At 41.5% G+C, this 19,531-nt stretch overlaps 1 protein-coding gene across 12 annotated transcripts in view; it reads left to right on the top strand.

Annotated features, from left to right (window-relative positions):
* nrg1 (neuregulin 1) overlaps nucleotides 1–19,531 on the top strand; it is an 87,193-nt gene that overhangs the window by 48,819 nt on the left and 18,843 nt on the right. The gene's annotated exons all lie outside the window — the stretch shown is intronic.

The following is a 19,531-nucleotide window of genomic DNA, read 5'->3' as shown; positions in this document are numbered from 1 at the left end:
AATCCATTTAAAAGATTGCATTATCTCACCTCATCTGTCCGAGGTTAAGACAGCTGCTTATGTGAAACACTGAGCTATTACAGAATTAAGAGCTGCCGGATGTCTTTGGGAGATCTTAAATCACACTTCTAGCCTTACATGTGATGGAGAAATATTGGTAATGGAGAATGTGATGTCAGGGTGGACACAGTATTTAATATGAGAATGAAAACAAAGTTGTGCAGGACATTTTTTGGCTGGAAATGTACCACCGTACAGTATAATCAATGTACACAACAGTACAACTTACTGAAGGGATTGTACGTCTATCCCTAACAGCTTAATTTAACATTTTTAATTTGTGTTAAATTATAATAATTATAATTTCGATGTGGTGGATCTTCCATGCCTCGATCTTCATAACCTCACTTCACCCCAGCGTTGTGCTTCATTAGGCTGCGGATGCTCAGTTTGCTGGGATCGAGTGCTGCTGGGAAGCTCAAAGACCCTCCCACTGCAAGCACTGGGATCAATCGTCTGGGTCTGAAATGGAAATGCAATCGTTTTTGTGGACATTTCAGTCTAAATCAATAACAGACAGCAGATCAGCTGACTAACAAGGAAGCTTTAGTTAAAGTGATTCTGAGCCTGATGAAATACATCACGCATTTTGTGAAATGAAAGATCAGGACAGAAATATAATGAGAGGCAAATGCAACACGGTTGCATTTATGCGATGCTTGTATGTTCTAACCATGCAATTCACATCATTTTACATCCTTCATTGTACTAATCCATTACATGTTCTGTGCATTAGCACTCAAAAGCCCATGATTCTAAGTTTTTTCAATAGTTTGTTAGAAATAGTTTGTTAAATAGAAATTGCTTTACTGCACAATATTCCCAAATACAGAGGGATTTTTGCTGTTTAATGGGAAACAATGAACACTGTTCTCTTGTAAGTGGAAAATAGTGAATTTTGTCAATTGTATTTGCCAAGCTGCAGTTGTTTGCATGTTGTTTTAGAGGATTGTGTAGAGTAATATTGACTTGATTCTCACAGTGCTGGATTACTGTAATGGTCCTGAATACTGGTACACATGCCGTCTGTGGGCCAACCTAGTAATGCTGCCTTTGCTAGATTAGTGAGTTTTAATCTAGTGAGATTTGTAGTGAGAAAATGTGAGTTTTGTAAACTTTTTCACATTTGGTAGTTTAGCAAATAAACCATCAAGAACGATTTTTGTTTGCACGTATGGGAATCTTAGTTTGCTAAATAGTTATTTGGAGATGAACTAAGTTCCTGATGAATGTTCTTCAGATCAGTGTGTTGGTATGAGCTCCTCAAAACACCAGTACATGGAGGATTTTCTACAGAATCGCAAGGTCTTTCACACAGTTCTCCTTCAGACAGAAGTCACAGCTTCATCAGTCTACTTGTCAAGTCAAGTCACCTTTATTTATATAGCGCTTTTTACAGTACAGATTGTATCAAAGCAGCTTTACAGAGATCACAGGAAAATAATGCAACAAAGTTTGTGTCTAGAAGAAAATAGCGTCACAGTTTAATAAAGTTCAGTGATGGTTCATTTTTGTTGTAAAAAAACAAAAATGAATTTTTGTTATTAATTTAGTAATATATATATATATTAGGGCTGTCAAACGATTAATCGCGATTAATCGCATCCAAAATAAAAGTTTGTTTTTGTGTGTACGTTGTATAATTATTTTCTATATATAAATACACACACATGCATGTATATATTTAAGAAATATTTGCATGTATATACTGTGTATATATATTTATATTATATATAATTTATATTATATATAAATATTTTATATATAAATAACAATTTTTTCTTAAATATATATGCATGTGTGTGTATTTATATATAGAAAATAATTATACACCGTACACACACATATATTATGTAAAAACAAACTTTTATTTTGGATGCGATTAATCGCGATTAATCGTTTGACAGCCCTAATATATATATATATATATATATATATATATATACTGTATATATATATATATATATATATATATATATAGGCACTCTGGAGTAAACCGTGATGTCATCGTCCAGCTCAGTTCAGTTCTTATATAATGGTGTCAATGCAGGAGATCAATAATATTGTTGAATATTAAATTAAATGTTCCCAACTAAGCAAGCCAAAAGCCAATGGCGACAAAGGCAAAAAAAGGCGACATTGGCAAGGAACCAAAACTCCACCAGTGACAGAATGGAGAAGAAAAAGATTGACTCTGAATTAGTCATTTGACTGGTCTAGTGTCTTTGAGCTCAGGTACAATTCAGCCTCCGACATCAGAGCTCACTGCTGACCTGGATTATAGACAGGCAGCGCTATCTGTCTTCGCTCTCGTATATATTTTAGGATGCCTTGTGCGAACGACTGATGATTCAGATCTAACTGCAGTATTTCAGTGGGACTAAAGCCAAGAATCAGGCTTGGTCTGTCTACAATGCTGACAATGTGTGGTAACAGCACTGGAGGTCCGTACATTTTCCCTGGGATTAGTGATCAGAGGCATTATAGTTTGGATGGCTGGGTCCTTTGTTGTATATTTTAGGATTCTGATTTTTTTAATCAAATGTAAGGAAATTCAGGTTCAGCCTTCTGTTTGCTCACACTAAATCTGTGCTGCTCTGTGATACAGTATTGATGAACACATTAGCTTATGCTAGTAGACAGTGAAATGGTGCATAGCACTAAGTACTGTACATGATAGTAAACATACATAAGCCATAGGTCTCTATCCCGTAAAGCGTGCTGATAATAAATGCACAGCTCTGTGAACTCATTAAATAATGTATGAATAACTTCCCATGGACTCCTGATGGCTTTATCGATCAGTGCTATGTGTCTCACCAACCTTTTAAAATGTCTTCCTTATGATGTCACAGACTCATTTCACGCGTTCTCATCACCATTGCCATCAGATCTCGAAGACATAATGTAGATGATGTATTACTTATCAACGAAATAAGACTTCTTTCTGTGCTGTGATTTTGATATCAGTTATCAGTTTTCATGTTTCGAGAACACTTACTGTTGTTTTCACTCTATCTGTTTTAATTAAGCAATAATCTGTGAAGCTGTTCATTTCATCACTGGGTCTGTTCTCGTGCTGCTTTTGCTCCGTGTGATGAGGTTCACAGAGAGTTCACGCCCCGCTCTCAGTAGATGAGCGACGCCTTTTACCTCCAATAATGCATGTCTTATGGATTGTGTTTTAGCAAGACAGCAAAGGTTTCGTCTTTTTAATTGCAGCCACTGTTGTGTTTTATTGGCCATGTGATGTAAATGCCAATGTTTGATTACTTCTATTATACACTATCATAGTTCTTCTCAACTGGTTTCAAGGATTTATTTTACAAAACCCACGTAATAAATATTTTCTTAAAGGTACACTATGTAACTTTTTTGTTCAAAATTAACTAAATTTAATTGAGTCAATACATCATCAATCTTTCTTCCAACACCTGTTTTTGTCTTACCCTGATTCACTATGGTAAGTCTATTATAGTGTTGATATTTTAGAGTTAGGATGGTTTTTCGCGGGACAAACGTCTCTCGTCTGTGCCTGTCCCGTCATATCCGTAAATAGAGTAAAGTTGCTCCGGCTGCTTTGACACGTGTCTGGTGTGTGTGAGTGTGTGTGAGAGTAACCCAAATTATAATGCATCTTTACCTGTGCACATAAATGTGAATTGGCAATGGGGATAATGTGCTATAATAGCATGCAACATGTAAGCATACATCATCTTTTATTAGCTGTGTCTCAGGCGTTCCCTGTCCCATGAGGCCCATCTGAACGTGGTTTGAAATGTTTCATGAAGCTCATAAAGTCTCAGCAGCAGTCTCACACACACACACACAACACCCCAGGACACGGCAACAACGTGTTTCAGACACCACAATGAGTTCTCTTTCTCCATCAAGCCCATCGCAGGATCTCAGAAGAGCTGTGTTGCATTCAGTCTAGCATGAAGGTAAAGTTTAATTTTGATAATTCACATCGCATTGATCACAGAGTGTTATTAACCCCTTCCATTCCTACACCAAATCCAAATCTAAATCCAAACAGTGTATAGAGATGTGATTGTGAAATGGGGGGGTTGATGAATTCATTACTGTAATGGAGAGAGACCAGCTGAGGCAAACATCTCTGATTTAATTACGCTGGAATGAAGTGGCATCTGGCAGTTATGAGGAAGGTAACGGTGCCGTCCCGAACAGAACCCTCTAATGGCCCGTTCGATCCAGTGACTCAGCACATAAATTATTGTCTTCTGATAATATATGCTGGACATCTGTCCTGACTCCTTAAAGTCTTTGAGTGAACAGCTTCCGCCTCACAAATGTCCTTGCGTTAGATTTTAGCTGAAAGGTTTTCATCAACATCATTTGCATCAATTTTTCCTGTCAAAATTTGAGCAGCACACAGTTGCACATTGTTAGACACACACACACACACACACACACACACACACACACACACACACACACACATACATACACACACACACGCACACACACACATGCATGCACACACGCACACACACACACACACACACACTCACTCACGCACACACACACACACACACACACACACATACATACACACACACACGCACACACACACATGCATGCACACACGCACACACACACACACACACACACACACACTCACTCACACACACACATGCATGCACACACGCACACACACACACACACACACACACACACACACACACACACACACACACACTCACTCACGCACACACATGCACGCACACACGCACTCACACACATGCAGGCACGCACACACGCACTCACACACGCACTCACACACACATGCACGCACACACGCACTCACACACTCACTCACTTAATCACACACACACACACACACACAGACACACACACATTTTAACTATTTATTTAAATCTTAAACACACACTAACACACATACACACTTTTAAAAATATGATTAAGATGTGTTCACTCACATATATTTTAAATGTAGACTTTTCTAGAAAATGAGACCAGCACGAATACAAAGAGGGCATTTAAACTTGGCAGAGATTTGTCCAGAAGATTTTTCTCTATCGTACACACTCCTTTAAGTCATTAACCCATATTCTGCTGATATGTTCAGATCAAGTTTCCCTTAAACATCCGGTAAAAACAAGATAACTGTGGTTGGTCACTTTATTTTCCTTGTGGTTTTTGGCATGTAGATCTGAAACTGATAACAACAGTCTTTCAGTGATATCGAGGTGTCTGATGGAGGATTTCACACTTCTTGTGCACATCATTTCTCCTTTGTCATGTCTTGTGGAGCCTATGGTATCTGCAGAGGAACATACATATGTTCACATGTGATGTGGCCCTCTGAAGGCCCTGGACTGACTGCAGGAAATTTAGCTAAGAAACCTCATGAATATGCAGATATCGCATGTGTCTTTTCATGACCTTGTTTGGTGGATGGTAACAGGCTTTGAATGGATTGCCAAAGGCATTGTGGGTACAGCGAATATATGATACACTCCTGAGAACAGACGTCCCATGAGTCTCTGCTGCATAATGATATTGGTGAGATGCACATCAGTCTTATATTACAATGCACATGGACAAGGTCAGCGAGACCGGAAACGCTACGCCAGCAGCAGCTCATCTACTGGATGTGTGAACGTCACATGATGGCGGGTTCTTCTGAATCTGAAGCATCATATCTTAATAATCTCAAATAGTCAATGTTTTTTTCTTTATATATAATCATGGAGCAGAAATAGTGCTCACTGACAGAGAGATGTTTGAATCTGTGGAGAGCTGAACTGGGTTTTCCTAACGATCACCTTCAGAGTCTCATTAACAACACCCACACACACACAGACACACACACACACACACACACACACACTGATGCGTGTGTTTGTGTCTGAGCAGAGCGTGTGGAAATCACATTCCCCTCTGAGCAGCGTCTGATTTCCCAGCCGTGCACATAACACACATCTTTCTGTGTGTTTTCCTCCTCTGTTTGAGAGCTTAATGAGCATTTGAAAGCTAATGAGCAGACATCTGAGATTACTCAAAAACATGCCATCACCCTCTCTCCTGATCACTGCACACTTTAATGTGTGTGCTTCATATGCTTTACACACATCTCAATTCTGTGCAAAAACCAATAAGTTGTTGGAATGTCATTGCATTAGAGAACAAAATATCAAAGCAAGGGTTCTTTATTGTAAAGAAAGTTACAACCAAAACATTTGACAAAAAGAAGTTTGTTCCATTTTGAAATGATAAAAAAAAAATAACATGTGTAGTGTTCAGGTGTGATGTGTAGTGTTCAGTCAAGTCAAGTCAAGTCAAGTCATCTTCATTTATATAGCGCTTTTAACAATGTAGATTGTTTCAAAGCAGCTTTACAGAGATAAACATATAATTTAAGGTAACAGATTGTTTTGGCTTATAGCGGTTCTTTAATAAAGTTATTTTCCAGCTAAAGTTAGTTTTGATTGATTCGCTTCCGTCGCAACAATCATTTGTTATTAAATTAGGGGCCGCTAAGACGACACCATTCTCTCTACACAGACTTTAAACACGAACCTGTGATAAACGCTGATGGCTTCACATGCGCATTAAGAATTGGTTTCATTATGTGCGTTTGAATATACGCAGGTTTGTAATTCTCTACAGACCAAGCCTAAACAAAGTACTGGTGTTTCCTTATAGTTTTGATACAGAATTGTATTTTATTTTATCAATTCGGGGACGACGCTTTATCTGTAGAGTGGTAAAGGGATCCTCCATAGGGAGAGACTAGTTGGCACTTCAGCACTGCGTTGTCATCGGGTCCAGGCGAAGGTCCTTCGTCAGATCTGGATACGGCCCGGATCCGGCAGGCTGCGGGAAAACCTCGGGATAAACAAAGACACTAAAATTAGCGTAGATACCATTCTTCTTATGATGTAACGAGTACATCAGGATTTATGGGAAGTGTTCCCGGTTCCGGCTGACCTAATCTATGCAGCCTAACATTGAATTATAGAAGTCTATAATGTATTATGTGAATGCTAGGTCAAAGAGATGTGTCTTTAATCTAGCTTTGAACTGACAGAGTGTGTCTGCTTCCCGGACAATGTTAGGAAGACTGTTCCAGAGTTTTGGTGCTAAATAGGAGAAGGATCTACCGCCAGCAGTCGATTTTGATATTCTAGGTATTATCAACTGGCCGGAATTTTGAGATTGCAATAGACATGAAGGACTATAATGCGTTAAGAGCTCGCTCAAGTACTGCGGAGCTAAACCATTTAGTGCTTTGTAAGTGATCAGCAATATTTTAAAATTGATGCGATGTTTAATAGGGAGCCAGTGCAGTGTTGACAGAACCGGGCTAATATGGTCATACTTCCTGGTTCTGGTAAGAACTCGAGCTGCTGCGTTTTGAACTAGCTGTAGTTTGTTTATTAAGCGTGCAGGGCAACCACCCAGTAGAGCATTACAGTAATCTAGCCTTGATGTCATGCGTGATGTGAAGTGTTCAGGCGTGATGTGTAGTGTACAGGCGTGATGTGTAGTGTTCAGGTGTGATGTGTAGTGTACAGGCGTGATGTGTAGTGTACAGGCGTGATGTGTAGTGTACAGGCGTGATGTGTAGTGTTCAGGCGTGATGTGTAGTGTTCAGGTGTGATGTGTAGTGTACAGGCGTGATGTGTAGTGTACAGGCGTGATGTGTAGTGTTCAGGCGTGATGTGTAGTGTTCAGGCGTGATGTGTAGTGTACAGGCGTGATGTGTAGTGTTCAGGTGTGATGTGTAGTGTTCAGGCGTGATGTGTAGTGTTCAGGCGTGATGTGTAGTGTACAGGCGTGATGTGTAGTGTTCAGGTGTGATGTGTAGTGTACAGGCGTGATGTGTAGTGTACAGGCGTGATGTGTAGTGTACAGGCGTGATGTGTAGTGTTCAGGCGTGATGTGTAGTGTTCAGGCGTGATGTGTAGTGTACAGGCGTGATGTGTAGTGTTCAGGTGTGATGTGTAGTGTTCAGGCGTGATGTGTAGTGTTCAGGTGTGATGTGTAGTGTACAGGCGTGATGTGTAGTGTACAGGCGTGATGTGTAGTGTTCAGGCGTGATGTGTAGTGTTCAGGCGTGATGTGTAGTGTACAGGTGTGATGTGTAGTGTTCAGGCGTGATGTGTAGTGTACAGGCGTGATGTGTAGTGTTCAGGCGTGATGTGTAGTGTACAGGTGTGATGTGTAGTGTACAGGCGTGATGTGAAGTGTTCAGGCGTGATGTGTAGTGTACAGGCGTGACGTGTAGTGTTCAGGCGTGATGTGTAGTGTTCAGGCGTGATGTGTAGTGTTCAGGTGTGATGTGTAGTGTTCAGGCGTGATGTGTAGTGTTCAGGTGTGATGTGTAGTGTACAGGCGTGATGTGTAGTGTACAGGCGTGATGTGTAGTGTACAGGCGTGATGTGTAGTGTACAGGCGTGATGTGTAGTGTTCAGGCGTGATGTGTAGTGTTCAGGCGTGATGTGTAGTGTTCAGGCGTGATGTGTAGTGTACAGGCGTGATGTGTAGTGTACAGGCGTGATGTGTAGTGTTCAGGCGTGATGTGTAGTGTTCAGGTGTGATGTGTAGTGTACAGGCGTGATGTGTAGTGTTCAGGTGTGATGTGTAGTGTACAGGCGTGATGTGTAGTGTACAGGCGTGATGTGTAGTGTTCAGGCGTGATGTGTAGTGTTCAGGTGTGATGTGTAGTGTACAGGTGTGATGTGTAGTGTTCAGGCGTGATGTGTAGTGTTCAGGTGTGATGTGTAGTGTACAGGCGTGATGTGTAGTGTACAGGCGTGATGTGTAGTGTTCAGGTGTGATGTGTAGTGTTCAGGTGTGATGTGTAGTGTTCAGGCGTGATGTGTAGTGTACAGGCGTGATGTGTAGTGTTCAGGCGTGATGTGTAGTGTTCAGGCGTGATGTGTAGTGTTCAGGTGTGATGTGTAGTGTTCAGGTGTGATGTGTAGTGTACAGGCGTGATGTGTAGTGTTCAGGCGTGATGTGTAGTGTTCAGGTGTGATGTGTAGTGTACAGGTGTGATGTGTAGTGTTCAGGCGTGATGTGTAGTGTTCAGGTGTGATGTGTAGTGTACAGGCGTGATGTGTAGTGTACAGGCGTGATGTGTAGTGTACAGGCGTGATGTGTAGTGTACAGGCGTGATGTGTAGTGTTCAGGCGTGATGTGTAGTGTTCAGGTGTGATGTGTAGTGTTCAGGCGTGATGTGTAGTGTTCAGGTGTGATGTGTAGTGTACAGGCGTGATGTGTAGTGTACAGGCGTGATGTGTAGTGTTCAGGCGTGATGTGTAGTGTACAGGCGTGATGTGTAGTGTTCAGGCGTGATGTGTAGTGTTCAGGCGTGATGTGTAGTGTTCAGGCGTGATGTGTAGTGTTCAGGCGTGATGTGTAGTGTACAGGCGAGATGTGTAGTGTACAGGCGTGATGTGTAGTGTTCAGGTGTGATGTGTAGTGTACAGGCGTGATGTGTAGTGTTCAGGTGTGATGTGTAGTGTTCAGGCGTGATGTGTAGTGTTCAGGTGTGATGTGTAGTGTTCAGGCGTGATGTGTAGTGTTCAGGTGTGATGTGTAGTGTACAGGCGTGATGTGTAGTGTTCAGGCGTGATGTGTAGTGTACAGGCGTGATGTGTAGTGTTCAGGTGTGATGTGTAGTGTACAGGCGTGATGTGTAGTGTTCAGGTGTGATGTGTAGTGTTCAGGCGTGATGTGTAGTGTACAGGCGTGATGTGTAGTGTTCAGGTGTGATGTGTAGTGTACAGGCGTGATGTGTAGTGTTCAGGTGTGATGTGTAGTGTTCAGGTGTGATGTGTAGTGTTCAGGTGTGATGTGTAGTGTACAGGCGTGATGTGTAGTGTTCAGGTGTGATGTGTAGTGTACAGGCGTGATGTGTAGTGTTCAGGTGTGATGTGTAGTGTTCAGGCGTGATGTGTAGTGTTCAGGTGTGATGTGTAGTGTACAGGCGTGATGTGTAGTGTACAGGCGTGATGTGTAGTGTTCAGGCGTGATGTGTAGTGTACAGGCGTGATGTGTAGTGTTCAGGCGTGATGTGTAGTGTTCAGGCGTGATGTGTAGTGTTCAGGCGTGATGTGTAGTGTACAGGTGTGATGTGTAGTGTTCAGGTGTGATGTGTAGTGTTCAGGTGTGATGTGTAGTGTACAGGCGTGATGTGTAGTGTACAGGCGTGATGTGTAGTGTACAGGCGTGATGTGTAGTGTTCAGGTGTGATGTGTAGTGTACAGGCGTGATGTGTAGTGTTCAGGTGTGATGTGTAGTGTTCAGGCGTGATGTGTAGTGTTCAGGCGTGATGTGTAGTGTTCAGGCGTGATGTGTAGTGTACAGGCGTGATGTGTAGTGTTCAGGCGTGATGTGTAGTGTTCAGGCGTGATGTGTAGTGTACAGGCGTGATGTGTAGTGTTCAGGCGTGATGTGTAGTGTACAGGCGTGATGTGTAGTGTACAGGCGTGATGTGTAGTGTTCAGGCGTGATGTGTAGTGTTCAGGTGTGATGTGTAGTGTACAGGCGTGATGTGTAGTGTACAGGCGTGATGTGTAGTGTACAGGCGTGATGTGTAGTGTACAGGCGTGATGTGTAGTGTACAGGCGTGATGTGTAGTGTACAGGCGTGATGTGTAGTGTACAGGCGTGATGTGTAGTGTACAGGCGTGATGTGTAGTGTACAGGCGTGATGTGTAGTGTACAGGCGTGATGTGTAGTGTTCAGGTGTGATGTGTAGTGTTCAGGCGTGATGTGTAGTGTACAGGCGTGATGTGTAGTGTACAGGCGTGATGTGTAGTGTACAGGCGTGATGTGTAGTGTACAGGCGTGATGTGTAGTGTGACGTGGTGTTGCAGGACATGTGTCTCTCATGAGGGATTCGGCACCAGTGAGCCTGTGTTTGTTTGTCCTCTCTGCTTCAACAGCTCACAGTAAACATCTCAAACCCCATAGAGAACAACACACACACACACACACACACACTGAGCACAATGACCTGCCCAATGTCACTCGGTAGGTCTAATGTTCATTGACTGTGAGTTTGAAAATATGACACAAGCTCTAGTTTACTACCTAAACATTGAAGAAACAATGTGTCCATATCTTATATTCTTTGTGAATCAGTGCTTCTTTCTGCATTTTTGTGTTGTTTTTTGCTCATTGTCATGGTTGACTTACTGAATTTAATTGCCTGTGCTGAGAAGATGTGTGTAATTGCATTAGTATCAGAAAATAAGCTATGAAAGCACATGCTTTACTATTGGGACTCACAGAAGCAAGACTTCAGTTGTTTAATCAGGGGAGTGCTGTATATACCTTTATATCATCTAGAAACAAAAGCCTTGGTTGAATACCTTCCCTCTTCAGAGAAATCATACTGTATATATCGATGTTGTATATCAGACGTTAGCAGTGATCTAGTGTCTTGTTGCCTTGGATTGATTTGTTACCATAATTGGTTACCACAATATAGTCCATTCTTTCCTTGGATTGGCTGTTTCAGAATATTAACATTGATAGAGACACTGAATTGTTATGCCATGTCACATCAGTGAACTTACTATGGTAGTAAAAGTTTACAAAATAGCATCCTGTGGCTGAACTTGTTTCAGCTGGACAATATGGGATCACCGTATCCATGAAAAACACATGGAATGTTGCCTCAGATTTAAGCCAAACTGAGACAGGTCTTAGAAGGTGGTATAACTTTCCATTGGTAACACTTTCATTTGATTGTCCAATTTAGACATTCTCTCATTTTAGACTATAAGTAACTTTGCAACTGCATGTCAGCTAACTCTCATTAGAGTATTAGTAGACTGTCTGCTTAATATCTACTAACACTTTATTATGATGCTCCTCAACAGACATACTGACTACAAGTTTGCAACTACATGTCAACTTATTCTACTAACCCGAACCCTATAACCTATAACAGCGAACCCTATAACCTATAACAGTCTACTAATACTAGATTTAGTTGACATGTAGTTGAAAATTAATGAGAGTTAGTTGACATGTAGTTGCAAAGTTACTTATAGTTAGTATAATGTAGAGCAGGGCATTGACACCAATTACACGATTCGATACGATTTGGAATCACAAGCTTGCGAAACGACTCGATCCAATATCGATTAATTGCTATCAGGTGTATGGCAAACTTCCTCAAGGAAAAAATCTCTCCCAACTAATGCTGAAACTATATAGGGAACCATAGTTGGTACATCACTATAATATTAAACGTTAATAACGTTAATATTATAATAATGCATTTTTAATGACATGTTTCGTTCTTTTTTTTAAATATAAACATTTAAATAGTGGCTGTCATATAAACATGATGTATGCAAACATACATAAAATATTGAAGAACAGTTTGAGTAAAAATACAGTGAATAAGCAATGTGAGCACTATGCATATATTTAGCAAAATCCTCCTCTCTAAATCATTTTTATAGCTGACTATCGGGTTTTTGGTCATTGAATGGCTTTCCTGATGTAAATGTGACGTTACGTGACATTGTTATTGACGTCTTTCTGCGGTTAAAACACTGATTTACCGGTGATATGGATTTCAGTAAGTTGTTCTGTATCTTTCAACATTCCTTCTGATCAAGTTCATTCATGTTTATGTGGTGTTGTAACGAATAAAGCAGAAGAGATGATCAGGTCACGTGCGCTCCGCTTGAATTGAGGCATTTATTGTTTGAATTTTGTAATAAAACTGACATAATTTAAAAGCTGAGACTTTGTTTCATAATCATGTGTAACAAAGCACAAGGTTTGTGATTTATTGTATGGGAGGTGCTCTACAAGCTTACGAACTGCATACACTGAAAGATTGATTATTGGGATTTAAGAATCGATATCGGTTCTTCAAAATGAGAATTGATTCAAATCGAGAAATTTATATTTTTTAACCCAGCCCTAGTAGGATGTCTATCGAAATAGTGTAACCCTAGATTTTGTGTGGAAAAACTGCCTACTGTAGGTGTCCATGAGGATTAAGGAATCATGGGTAGATGTTCTTCAGGAGCATCTTAAGTATTCCTAACCTTCTCATAATTGCAACCATTATAACGTGTCAATTTTGACAATAATCATTATATTTTATTTTATGTTTTCCCTTCACCTGCCAGTCGTTCTCCTTCTCTCTTCAGACGAGGTCTGGCCTAGGTTCGGTCTTGATGTGGTCTCTTCAGGGTCTCTTCAGGGTCTCTTCAGGGTCAGGCTCTCCTCAGGGTCTGTTCAGGGTCTGTTCAGGGTCTCTTCAGGGTCTCTTCAGGGTCTCTTCAGGGTCTCTTCAGGGTCAGGCTCTCCTCAGGGTCTGTTCAGGGTCTGTTCAGGGTCTCTTCAGGGTCTCTTCAGGGTCTCCTCAGGGTCTCTTCAGGCTCTCTTCAGGCTCTCTTCAGGGTCTCTTCAGGGTCTCTTCAGGGTCTCTTCAGGGTCAGGCTCTCCTCAGGGTCTCTTCAGGCTCTCTTCAGGGTCTCTTCAGGGTCTCTTCAGGGTCAGGCTCTCCTCAGGGTCTCTTCAGGCTCTCTTCAGGGTCTCTTCAGGGTCTCTTCAGGGTCTCTTCAGGGTCAGGCTCTCCTCAGGGTCTCTTCAGGCTCTCTTCAGGGTCTCTTCAGGGTCTCTTCAGGGTCTCTTCAGGGTCTCTTCAGGGTCTCTTCAGGGTCTCTTCGGGCTCATTTTAGGGTCTCTTCAGGGTCTCTTTAGGGTCTCTTCAGGGTCTCTTCAGAGTCTCTTGGGGCTCTCTTCAGGGTCTCTTTGGGCTCTTTTCAGGGTCTCTTCAGGGTCTCTTCAGGGTCTCTTCTGGCTTTCTTCAGGGTCTCTTCGGGCTCTCTTCGGGCTCTCTTCGGGCTCTCTTCAGGGTCTCTTCAGGGTCTCTTCAGGGTCTCTTCGGGCTCATTTTAGGGTCTCTTCAGTGTCTCTTCGGGGTCTCTTCAGGCTCTCTTCAGGGTCTCTTCAGGGTCTCTTCAGGGTCTCTTCAGGCTCTTCAGGGTCTCTTCAGGCTCTCTTCAGGCTCTCTTCAGGCTCTCTTCAGGCTCTCTTTAGGGTCTCTTTAGGGTCTCTTCAGGCTCTTCAGGGTCTCTTCAGGCTCTTCAGGGTCTCTTCAGGCTCTCTTCAGGCTCTCTTCAGGGTCTCTTCAGGCTCTTCAGGCTCTCTTCAGGGTCTCTTCAGGCTCTTCAGGGTCTCTTTAGGGTCTCTTCAGGCTCTCTTCAGGGTCTCTTTAGGGTCTCTTCAGAGTCTCTTCAGGGTCTCTTTAGGGTCTCTTCAGAGTCTCTTCAGGCTCTCTTCAGGCTCTCTTTAGGGTCTCTTGATGTAGATCAGGACGCCTGCAGCTTTGCCAAAACCATTCATTAGCTCAGCAAGATCATGCACAATGCACATGTGATTTGAGAGCTTTTTACAGTTGACTTATCTTTTCATTGTAATTATTAATGCTGAAGCCACTCACAGTATCAATAATTGGTCTCAAAGAGTATTCCAAGGGTCACTGTCTGTGTATCTTCTGCACAGCTCTGGTGAGACTAATTGTTTTGAAGATGTTGGAAACAAAAGGGTTTTCCTCACACATCTGTTCCCTGATCCCGGTGGCGTTCCCGCTGTGGCAGGACAGTCATTAACTGGTCTTTCAGCCTGCTGGACCATGACACGACCTCACACTCTTTAACTTGAACTTGTGCTGTTCAAACTTCATGTTATTAGTGCTCACGTTTATATTCTAGATCTACAAATTCATACCTAGAGATCACAGAGACTGAGGTTGAATAGCATATGAGACTGTGAATATACCCTGGTGAAAAATCCAGCATAAACTGGCATGAAATCCAGGCTGGTTTATTCTGGTCTAGCTGGTGGACGAGCCACAGTCATGTGGGAACATGTGCGACACTAAAGACTTATCCTAGACTTTAGAAGGATGAGAAAACACATTGTGGGGTTAGATGGCTGAAATTATCCTTCAAATATCCTGTCTTCTGTTTTTTTAACAAATCACACCCTGGTTGTACACATGTCAACATCACAGCAATGTTGTAATTCGTGTAATAAGTTTAATTAATTCCTAATTTTGTTCAGGAAGTGTTTGGGGGCATCTATATATTATCCAGTAGATCATTATGGTCTGTTGTCATCAGTCAGCCCTCTCTCCAAGCAGGCAATCCTGTCATGGTTACGCTTTGCTAAATACTAACTAGTAAAGTGAGATTGCCCTTCAAAAAATGTTGATATTATTATTACTAATTATGATGAGCAATCCCTAGCCACATATCAAAAGCAAAAACTCATGTGCGAACGAGGTGTAAAATGAGAAACAGCTGTGTTTCTCCGTCTGACATCTGTAAACATAATCATCAGGGCGCTGAAGTGTGTTTAACAACCTTCTAATGCAGTGTCTCTGTTTGTAATGGTTTGCTTCAGAATTAGTCACTCTGCTTCTTTTGTAAAAACTTCCTCTCTAATTTAAAGTGTGTATGGTTTGCTGACGTAAAACCTTTGAAGAATGTTTAAAGTTATATGTCCGTACAGGTCCATTAGAACAGGAAATCACTCCCAGAGAACAATCGTGCCGCACGAGAAGTCCTTGGCGTTTTTCACAGCCCGCAGCGATGAGTTCTGCTCTTTACACACATTGCTCAAGACACACATTAGTTTCCCTCTGGTTATGCTGAGAGAGACGTCAAATGCATGGTTGCCGTGGTTACAGATAAACAGAGCTCTGAGGGCATTGCTGCAGCGCTGACTGGGCATGTGTGAAGTGAATCAGGTAAGCTGTGAGAGAGGTGAGGTGTGTGTGTGTATTATCAGACACACTTCCTCAGCTCTCTGAATCATGCCACGCCAGAACTAACACTGGCAGACTGGAGATGTGCAATTCTAGGCTTTCTCTGTTGTATCGATCCAGTTTGTTCTGCTGTTCTGCTATCTACTATGAGAGTAATTTAGTTCTCTGGAAACTGAAAGTGGCAGTTCTTTCAAAAGTGAAAATTCTCTCATCGATTACTCATAACCGGACTCTCTTTCTTACATGATACAGAAAAGGAGAACATTGTGATAATGTACCGGTTGCTCTTTTAAAAATAAAAATGACAATTTGATGCTTGTAAGCTTCGGGAACTGACTTTCATGGTGCTTTTGCATTGAAGCTTGAACAGTTCAGTCCCTGTTAACTCTAATAAAACTGCATGCAAAAGAGCAACAGAAGCAAGTCAATGAAGACAGAATTTTTACTTTTTTTTAGCGTGAACTATCCCTTCAGTTGCCTCTCTGTGTTTCATTTGTTTGAAGATTGAGTTTATGTCCTGTGACATGAACATGTTGTGTGGCTCATAATCTTCATCTTCAACCTGTGTGTCCTCCCTATACGCCAAGTACGCAAGTAGCGTTGCTCCCAGGAGTGATTTAGGGCTGTGTTTTAGTATTGCATTCCTGAACGTTTCAACTCACAGTTGTTTGTTGACAGTGAAACTGCTCAGTAAGTATAGATTAAAGGGTGGGGGGTCGTTTTGTGACAGAGACTGTCTTCAGCTGATTCTAGCCTTTAAGCAAACAGCAGTACTGTACATTGCAGATGCTGTTATCACACACATTTCACAGCATTGTTTGAAAGATAAAGCTGTCAGATACGCTGTGCCTTGAGCACACAGCGCTCCCTGAGTCACATCAGCCCTGCAGTATGAGTCAGCAGAACACTGAGTCTCTACACCTGAGACCACAAACCCCTCTCAAAGAACACGGTATGCCTCCGTGTGTGTGAAGGTAGCGACTCGAGTGTATTGGCCTGCTGTGAGGGTGTGTGTCCTCATCCGCTGCAGAAACTGCTGGTCCAGCAGAAGCACAGAGGCTTGCACTGCAGCATGAATGATGATGATGCAGTGTCTGTGCAGAGCTGGCGTCTCTGGTTTCTTCCCACCAGCAAAAAAAAATGAAATGTAACCAAATCGATGCAGCAGTGCCCCTGAAAGCGCTCGCTCGGGAACGAGACCGGAGCGCTGCTGCATTGCAGTGGATGCGTCTGCACCTTATTTTTAGGGAGCGTTTATTTTAAGACTCACTGCGTCTTGCAGCTTTTCACCGACAGAGAAACCTGCAAACTTAGGTGACATTACATACTTTTTGGAACTTGAAATGCCCAGTGGTGTGACGAGTTTTACCATGTTTCTTATCTTTACTATTAACTACTATGCATGCCGCTTTTATGATCACATTGTAATTAAGAGACACATGGAATATTTGTGTTTTCAAAATCCAGTTGTCACATTTATAATGAACTAGTGAAAGATATGCACTGTCCTTTTTATATTCATATTAGTTTTAACTAGAGATGCACCAATACTAAACAAAATTTCTTTCCGCACCCTTTTGATTGACAGAATATAATCAGCACTGATCATCGGCTGTTTTTAAACAATCGGCTGATAGTGATAGTAATAGCTTTAATCGGCCGATAGCGATTATTGACCGATACATTGGTACATCTCTAGTTTTAGCCCTAAGATCTTGATAACAGAAAGTCCATAGTTATGTGTCAACTCCACATTACCATGCCAATTCTTAACCACTGTAAACAGAGACTTGCAGATTAACAAAAACTTCTTTATGACCAGGTCAGAGTTCATTAACATGTAAAAAGACCCAAGTATAAGCATGAAGTTCCCTCAGCAATCCAATGTTCCCTCACTTCTCTCCTTGGCTCGTCACTGATGTTTGCGGCCGGACTTCGACTGCATTGAGATGTGCTCATACGTGAGTTGAATGAATATGCTTCTGTCTCTTCTGTCACCTTGAAAAGACTCAGATGTTCTCCTGCTGTTTTGATGACACTTCCACTTCACCGAGGTGCCCGTCAATGTGAGCGCAGGATGCCAAGATGCCAACATCACATGAATAGTGTCTATTTAAAGTCTTGTCGTTCTACTTACAGTCTTTTCATTCGGCGTTTTCTTTCAGGCACTGATGGTCAGTCATATGCAAATGCACGTCACTTTCCCTTCCTCGGAAAACACTGAACTCTGTTGTTATGTGACGGATGATCAAATGTGCCTGATCACTAATGCTGCAGGTTTAATGGGAGTGAAAAACGGCAATTAGATTAACGGGACAAAAGCAATCTGTTACGCTGTCAATTATTCATGCGGTTCTGGTTGTCTCAAACATCAGCAGTTCGGATGGTAAAGATTGAATTACATTGAGCTCAAAGGCAGAACGTCTCCTGCTTCAGTGGTCACCTGATGGGGTCTGTGACCTATGAAATCACAACGAAACTAACTGGATTATCTGTCAGGATGAAGGCTGAGTTTTATTCTAGCCTTGAAGTATCCCCAGCGCTCAGTGGCTCATGTCTCGCACTGACAGTGTGGAAGGGAAGTCAGGACGGCCGGATGTGGCCTCGTGTTCCGGCCCATAAACGAGAGTAACTTGATGTCAGAGGTGGTTAGAGATGGCCATCAATATTTCCTGGTGGAATTGGTTTGGTGCTTAAAGCAGAAAATAGAGCCATTAGTGTGTGATCATGAAGTCGCTTCGGGAGGTTCTCGTCAGGAATTCACGGTTGGGTTGACCGTCCCTTCCTCAGAATGGTGACAGATTCAGAAGGATTGTGGGTGTGTGTGCGTGTGTGTGTGTGGACAGAACGATACTGATACTGTTTCCTTTGAGAAAAAGAAGTGCACTTAAGCATACTTTTAAAAAAAGTACGTAATACAGAAATAATATGATTTAAAAGAATATACTTAAGTTATGTAATTGCATGTTATTTATAATTAAATCAAATGTATTATAGTTTCAATTTATATTAAATGCATTTAGTTGAGCGTTACAGTGATTTTTTGACCCACTTAATTGGGACATAAGTACATCTGGTAAACTTTATAATACAGTTCCTTCATGAATGAATAACTACACAGGAACAAATGAGTAATGCGCATAATTTGATAATGACTCAAGTGTTACTACATCCTTCTAAAGAAATTACTTATTATTTGGATAATTTTTCTAAAGTGAACATCATGGGAACACACTAGTAATGACTAAAGTGTTACCAAAATAATCTGGAAGGAATTACTCTCCAAAACCTTACAAAAACCTCAAACGCTCACCATAACTTCATTACTAATGAGTTACCATGATCTTCACTTTAGAATTAACTATACATTATGTGTTATTCACATTAATTTTGAACCTGTATATAGTAAAATAGTAGTTATTGATTAGCTAATAGTGAACTACTTTCATTAAACTGAGCGCTATTACTACTAATTAATTAATCAGTTTCTTGTTAGTTAATAGTAGTTACTAATGTGTTACTCATTTGTTCCTGTGTAGTTACTCATTATTTGACGGAACAATATTCTAAAGTGTAACTGTGCAAATATTAAATTTCATACTTCTTTTTTCTGTTGAAATATGGTACTGACAAGCTTTTATGGTAAACTAATGTCATTTCTATT

This window comes from Squalius cephalus (assembly GCF_949319135.1).
Source record: "Squalius cephalus genome assembly, chromosome: 24".
Lineage (NCBI taxonomy): Eukaryota > Metazoa > Chordata > Actinopteri > Cypriniformes > Leuciscidae > Squalius > Squalius cephalus.
The sequence above is the reverse complement of the archived record's forward strand: the minus strand, read 5'-3'. Positions and strand labels throughout refer to the sequence as shown.